We start from the raw sequence: 6226 nt of genomic DNA on the forward strand, positions 1-6226 counted from the left end.
ACACTAGTGACTGGGGAAGTGCAAAAGAAGAGAACAAAGATATGTGAAACATAAGCCATTGGTACAGTATGATAATATTTAGGTAAAATTGTAAAACATTTAAAACAATACTGTAAATTGTTTACGCTTACATATGAACTTATAGAAACATGCATGGGAATAGTACACATCAAATTCAGGGTAGTGGTTTATCTCTAACGATGGATGGAAAAGCATGGGATTAGTGAGAATTGTGAAGGGGCTTTAGCTGAATCTGTAACATTTTATTTCTAAAGGGAAAAAAAAGCTGAAATAAATAGAGCAAAATGAAGATTTGCTCAATCTGGTAGTTCATTTGTTTTTCTCTCCACTATACTATGTGTTTGAAAATTTTTATAACTTTTCAAAAGAACAAGTTCTTGGGAATTCCCTGGTGATCCAGTGGTTAAGACTCTGAACCTTCACTTCCAAGGGCTCTGGTTCAATCCCTGGTGGGAAACTAAGATTCTACAAGCTGCGCAGCACGGCCAAAAATAAAAGAACGAGTTCTTAATAATCTTTTCATTCCTCATGTGTGGTCTGAACAACAATAGAAATGAAATGTAAGCTCTTTCTTTCTTTCTTTCTTTTTTTTGCAGTACGCGGGCCTTTCACTGTTGCTCAGTGGCCATGGCTCACGGGCCCAGCCGCTCCGCGGCATGTGGGATCTTCCCGGACCAGGGCACGAACCCGCGTCCCCTGCATTGGCAGGCAGACTCTCAACCACTGTGCCACCAGGGATGCCCTAAGCTCTTTCATTCAAAACTGTCTAGAGCTTTGAAACCCAAAGCCCTGACCTCTTTGCCTTTTCCTGCAAAGCCCACCCTCCAAATTTTTTTAAGAATTTTTTATTGGATATATTTGATTTACAATGTTGTGTTAGTTTCAGGTATACAGCAAAGTGAATTAGTTATACATAAGTCCATTGTTTTTAGATTCTTTTCCCATATAGGCCATTAGAGAATATTGAATAGAGTTCCCTGTGTTATACAGTAGGCCCTTGTTTTTATCTATTTTATATATAGTAGAGTGTATATGTTAATCCCCATCTCCCAGTTTATCCCTCCCTCCCCTTCCCCCCAGTAACCATAAGTTTGTTTTCTACGTTTGTGACTCTCTTTCTGTTTTGCAGATAAGTTCATTTGTATCATTTTTTTAGATTCCACATATAAATGATATCATATAATATTTGTCTTTCTCTGTCTGACTTACTTCACTTAGTATGATAATCTCTAGGTCCATCCATGTTGCTGCAAATGACATTATTCCGTTCTTTTTTATGGTTGAGTAATATTCCATTGTATATATGTACCACATTTTCTTTCTTTCTTTAATTTATTTGCACCTTGCAGCTGGTAGGATCTTAGTTCCCCAACCAGGGATTGAACCTGGGCCCTCTGCAGTGAGAACACAGAGTCTTAACCACTGGACCACCAGGGAATTGCAGGAATACCACATCTTCTTTACCCACTCCTCTGTCAATGAACATTTAGGTTGCTTCCATGTCTTGGCTATTGTAAACAGGGCTGCAGTGAACATTGGGGTGCATGCATCTTTTCAAATTATGGTTTTCTCCAGATATATGCTTAGGAATGGGATTGCTGGATCACATGGTAGTTCTATACTTAGTTTTTTAAGGAAACTCCATACTGTTCTCCACAGTGGCTGTACCAGTTTACATTCCCACCAACAGTGTAGGAGGGTTCCCTTTTCTTCACACCCTCTTCAGCATTTATTGTTTGTAGAGGTTTTTAAAATAAATTTATTTATTTATTTTTGGCTGTATTGGGTCTTCGCTGCTGCACGCGGGCTTTCTCTAGTTGCAGTGAGCGGGGGCTACTCTTCATTGAGGTGTGTGGGTTTCTCATTGCGGTGGCATCTCTTGTTGCGGAGCAGGGGCTCTAGGCATGCGGGCTTCAGTAGTTGTGGCTTGCCGGCTCTAGAGTGCAGGCTCAGTAGTTGTGGCTCACGGGCTTAGTTGCTCCGAGGCATGTAGGATCTTCCCAGACCAGGGATTGAACCCATGTCCCCTGCATTGGCAGGCGGATTCTTAACCACTGTGCCAGCAGGGAAGGCCTGTTTGTAGAGTTTTTGATGTTGGCCATTCTGACAAGTGTGAAGTGATACCTCGCTGTACTTTTGATTTTCATTCCTCTAATAATTAGTGATGTTGAGCATCTTTTCATGTGCTTTTGGCCATCTGTATGTCTTCTTTGGAGAAATATCTAGATCTTCCACCCATTTTTTGATTGGGTTGTTTGTTTTTTTGATATTGAGCTGTATGAGCTGTTTGTATATTTTGGAACACCTTCCAGTTTAAAGATGTTGTTTCTGATTAGATTCATAGTGACTGTTGGTGGCTAACTCCCCCCAAATTTACTTCCCCTCACCTATAAAATGAGGGGACTTGACCTCTGTCACCCCAGAAGCCCCTGACAAGAGGTGGCCATAGAAGCTCCACAGACACTGATTCCTCACAAGGCCATGGCAGAAAGCTTTGCTTGGAGAACAGAAGGCTGCTTCAGTACAGAAGGTGGGTTTCCAAGCTTCCTGCTGCTGCCTTCCCTCATTTTATACTCTACCACTATTTTAGCTACTCACCAATTGGGCCTGAGCCCCAGGAATACCACTGGCTGGCCTACAGCCAGTGACGTTTTGATTCCAGTCCTAGCCTGACTCTCTCCTAAGCAACCCCATGAAGTTATTGAAGAGAGCAATGGAAATGGGCTTGGCCAAACAATTTATCCCCTGAGGATGCCCTTAAAAATGTCCTTAAATGATGAACCCTCTTATGAGGCCCTTTAAAAAATAAGCACTTTTGGGCTTCCCTGGTGGCGCAGTGGTTGGGGGTCCGCCTGCCGATGCAGGGGACACAGGTTTGTGCCCCGGTCCTGGAAGATCCCACATGCAGCGGAGCGGCTGGGCCCGTGAGCCATGGCCACTGAGCCTGCGCATCCAGAGCCTGTGCTCCTGAATGGGAGAAGCCACAACAGTGAGAGGCCCGCATACCGCCAAAAAAAAAGCACTTTTGAGACTTTTTTAAAAACAAAATCTCTCTCTTTTCCTCTCCATCATACTTCCATCAGGCTATTGTCACTTCAGACCTGGATTACTATTAATGGCCTCCAAATTTTCCCAACTGTCTCTCTCTCTCTCTCCATATTTGTACTGCTCTTTGCTTCCAAAGCCATCTTTTAAAAGATAAGCTTGGATCAGTGGGACAGTGCGCATGGGCTAAAAAAAAAAAAAAAAAGAAAAGATAAGCTTGGAATTCTCAAGCTGGTATTAAGGAGTCTTCAGTGACCACCCCATCACCTACAGGGAAAACCAGACTCTGATGTGGCTTCCAAGATTGTCTATGGTGGCAAGTTGGGAGGCCTGTCACCTGTAAATAATAAAGTGCCTTTGTTCAGATGAGGATTCAAGTTTAACCCTAAAATCACTGACTTGCACTGAGATATGCACAGAGCAGAGTGGTAGGTGGTGTTACAACCCATGCTTGGGGCCTGTGTTTGGGATGGTGACCCCCGTATGATGGTCCCTCACTGTGTTTGTCCAGATTGAAAAAGGGGTACAGGTATGCTGCAGTCTGGCCCCAACCTTCCTTTCCACCCTGACGTTCTATTACTTCCTGCCAGAATCCTCCCTGCTGCCCATTTGGTTTACTCACTCCACCTAGAATCAAACCAGCCAGCCCTGGGCTCCCACTGTCCTCTCCACCCTTCTCCTCTCCCACCCAGCATAAAGTGCTCTCTCCTCTGTTTTCAACATGTTCTCAACAAAATGTCCCTTGAGTACACTGTTTATGCTGGGCTCTCTGCTGAACTTCTTTAACACAATTGGAATGGTTTGTTTGGAGTTGAGGCCGGGGGCCAGTTACTATGGCTGAATAACAAACAGCCCCATCTTAGTGGTGTCAAATAACTGCTTTATTGTGTTGATAGATTCTGTAGCGTAGGGATTTGGACAGAGCACTACAAGGTTGGCCTTTTTCTCCTCCAAGATGTCTGGAGCCTTGGTGGGAAGACTCGAGGAATAGGGGCTGGGGTCATCCGGAGGCTTGCCCACTCACAGGTCTGGGACCCCAACTGGGATGACTGGAAGACTGAGTTCAGCTGGAGCTATGGACAGGAGCACATACATGTGGCCTCTCCATGTATCCTCGACTTCTCATGATGTGGCATTTGCATTCTGTGAGGGAATGTCCCAAGAGGGTTCATTCAAGAGAGCCAGGCAGAAGCGGCATAGCCTTTTCTAACCTAGCTTCACGTGGCACATAGTGTCGCTTCAGCCATGTTTTATTAGTTGGAACACTCACAAGCCCATCCAGACTTAAGAGGAGGGGACATAAACCCAACCTCTCAATGGGAAAAGTTTCAAAGAATTTGGAGTCGTATCTTAAAACAGCTACAAGGCATCACGCTGTTGTAGTATATACTATTAGTTAAATCCTTTCTTGTTATTTTCCTATCTCACACATTTGTATCTTTTTCTTCCACTACATGATAAGTCCCCAAAACTGGGTCTTAGACTCTGAACCGTTCCTGGAGTGCTTCATCAATCCCTTCCTGACACAGAAAGCCCTTCGAAACAATTTAACGGAAATCAATAATCATTAGGTGGCTGCTCCGAGACAACTTGCTGGTTGCCTACTATTTAAATCCCACAAACTCCAGGTCTTTAGCTAAGATTTTTTTTTTTTCAGCACAGAATGAGAGGCAGAAGGTCAGCCACTGTGTCAATGGCATGGCTGGAGACTTATGGCCACACATAGACTAATTATCCTAGTTAAAACTCCTACCACCCACACCCACGGAAGCTTCACCATGAGCCATCCTGTCATCATGTAGGTAGGAGACCTCAGAGAAACATAGCTCAAGAACCCCACATTTTGGGCTTCCCTGGTGGTGCAGTAGTTAAGAATCCACCTGCCAGTGCAGGGGACATGGGTTTGAGCCCTGGTCCGGGAAGATCCCACATGCCACGGAGCAACTAAGCCTGTGCGCCACAACTACTGGGCCTGAAAGCCACAACTACTGAGCCCGCATGCTGCAACTACTGAAGCCCCTGTGCCTAGAGCCCGTGCTCTGCAACAAGAGAAGCCACTGCAATGAGAAGCCCGCACACCACAATGAAGAGTAGCCCCCACTTGCCACAGCTAGAGAAAACCTGCACGCAGCAATAAAGACCCAATGCAGACAAAAATAAAATAAATAAAAATAAATAAATTTATAAAAAAAATAGAACCCCACATTTCAACTCTGTCACTCCCAGAAGAACCACTCTTGGTTTGGTTTGGTTTAGATTTCTGTGTTTTTTTATTTAACTTTTATTTTATATTGAAATATAGTTGATTTACAATGTTGTGTTAGTTTCAGGTGTACAGCAAAGTGATTCAGTTATACATCTACATGTATCTATTCTTTTTCAAATTCTTTTCTAATATAGGTTATTACAGAATATTGAGTAGAGTACCCTGTGCTATACAGTAGGTCCTTGTTGATCATCTATTTTATATACAGTAGTGTGTATATGTTAATCCCAAACTCCTAATTTATCCCTCTCCCCCTCTTCCCCTTTGGTAACCATAAGTTCATTTCCTAAGTCTGTGAGTCTGTTTCTGTTTTATAAATAAGTTCATTTGTATCATTTTTTTAGATTCCACATATAAGTGATATCATATGATATTTGTCCTTCTCTGGCTTACTTCACTTAGTATGATAATTTCTAGGTCCATCCATGTTGCTGCAAATGGTATTATTTCATTCTTTTTAATGGCTGAATAATATTCCATTGTATATATGTACCACATCTTCTTTATCCATTTCTCGTCAATGAACACTTATGTTGCTTCCATGTCTTGGCTATTGTAAATACTACTGCTATGAACACTGGCGTGCATGTGTCTTTTTCTTTTTTTCGTTTTTTTTTGGCTTTGCCAGGCGACATTTAGGATCTTAGTTCCCCAAACAGGGATCAAACCTGTGCCCCCTGCAGTGGAAGTGTGGAGTCCTAACCACTGGACCACCAGGGAATTCCCTCTTTTTCTTTTTTTTTTTAAGTTTTATTTTGTATTGGACTACAGTTGGTTTACAATGTTGTGTTAGTTTCAGGTGTACAGCAAAGTGATTCAGTTAAATTCAGCTAGGTTGCTTCCATATTCTGGCTATTGTAAATAGCACTGCAATGAACATTGGGGTGCATGTAT

General features: G+C 42.9%; 1 non-coding gene across 1 annotated transcript; it reads right to left on the bottom strand.

Annotated features, from left to right (window-relative positions):
* Window positions 1-1385: 1385 nt before the first annotated feature.
* On the bottom strand, window positions 1386-1458 carry TRNAE-CUC (transfer RNA glutamic acid (anticodon CUC)). Its single transcript has one exon. It is a non-coding gene; the product is annotated as a tRNA-Glu (tRNA).
* Window positions 1459-6226: the final 4768 nt, after the last annotated feature.

The sequence above is a fragment of the Neophocaena asiaeorientalis genome, unplaced genomic scaffold (assembly GCF_003031525.2).
Source record: "Neophocaena asiaeorientalis asiaeorientalis breed wild unplaced genomic scaffold, Neophocaena_asiaeorientalis_V1.1 scaffold89, whole genome shotgun sequence".
Taxonomy (NCBI): domain Eukaryota; kingdom Metazoa; phylum Chordata; class Mammalia; order Artiodactyla; family Phocoenidae; genus Neophocaena; species Neophocaena asiaeorientalis.